Below are 887 nucleotides of genomic sequence, written 5' to 3'. Positions count from 1 at the left end.
ATGCTAATTACCCTGTTTTGATCATTACACAATGTATACATGTATTGAAATATAATATTGTGCCCCATAAATATGTACAATTAAAAAAAAAAACCAACTTAGTTTCTACAGGTGAAATCCTAACAGCTCTGTCATCCCTTCCTGGGCCATGGATAGGAAATCAGAACCTCTGCTCAGGAAGAAAGGTGTTGATCTCTGTCTCTATAAGGCAGAGTGGAGGGATGGTTGGAAGTGCGATGGATGAATCAAGAACACCCAGGACCCTGTATGTGGGACAACAATGACCTCAGACACAGGGGGACAGAGAACAGGCCTCCACACCCAGGCAGAATCCAATCTTACATGCCCCATCCTGCTGCCTGGAATGTGGATGTGGTCACTGGAGCTCTAACAGTCACACTGGGCTTTGAGGAGGATGGCCACATACCCTAGTGATGGTGGAACAGAGAGCTAGAAGGAGCCTAGATGACTCACCTCCAAACTTTCTGTGGGAGAAATAACCTATTTTGTTTAAGACACCAATATTTTTTTTCAATACATTCAGCCAAATAAAATTTATCCTAATACAGGAAAATTATTAGTCTGCCTTCAGTTTCAATATGGCAAGAACCTGTATTAAATTCATTCCTCTTCCAAATTCTTACTGATGACTAAACATATACAATAACAGAAATTTTTACCAGTGCTGGAAACTAGGGAAAAGTGCTATCCACATGCTAGATACTTAGAGAAGTTTCTGCAAAGGACTTGCATTAGTCCGTGTTGTGTTGCTATAACAGAACACCTGAGACTGGGTAATTTATAAAGAAAAAAGAAATTTATTTCTTACAGTTTCTGAGGCTGGGAGGTCCAAAGTCCATCTGGTGGTGGTGACAGTGACCCAGGGG

General features: G+C 41.1%; 1 protein-coding gene across 1 annotated transcript in view; it reads right to left on the bottom strand.

Annotated features, from left to right (window-relative positions):
* ANKS6 (ankyrin repeat and sterile alpha motif domain containing 6) overlaps positions 1–887 on the bottom strand; it is a 67697-nt gene that overhangs the window by 14757 nt on the left and 52053 nt on the right. The gene's annotated exons all lie outside the window — the stretch shown is intronic.

Source organism: Galeopterus variegatus, unplaced genomic scaffold (genome assembly GCF_000696425.1).
Source record: "Galeopterus variegatus unplaced genomic scaffold, G_variegatus-3.0.2 Scaffold442, whole genome shotgun sequence".
Classification (NCBI taxonomy): Eukaryota; Metazoa; Chordata; class Mammalia; order Dermoptera; family Cynocephalidae; genus Galeopterus; species Galeopterus variegatus.
The sequence above is the reverse complement of the archived record's forward strand: the minus strand, read 5'-3'. Positions and strand labels throughout refer to the sequence as shown.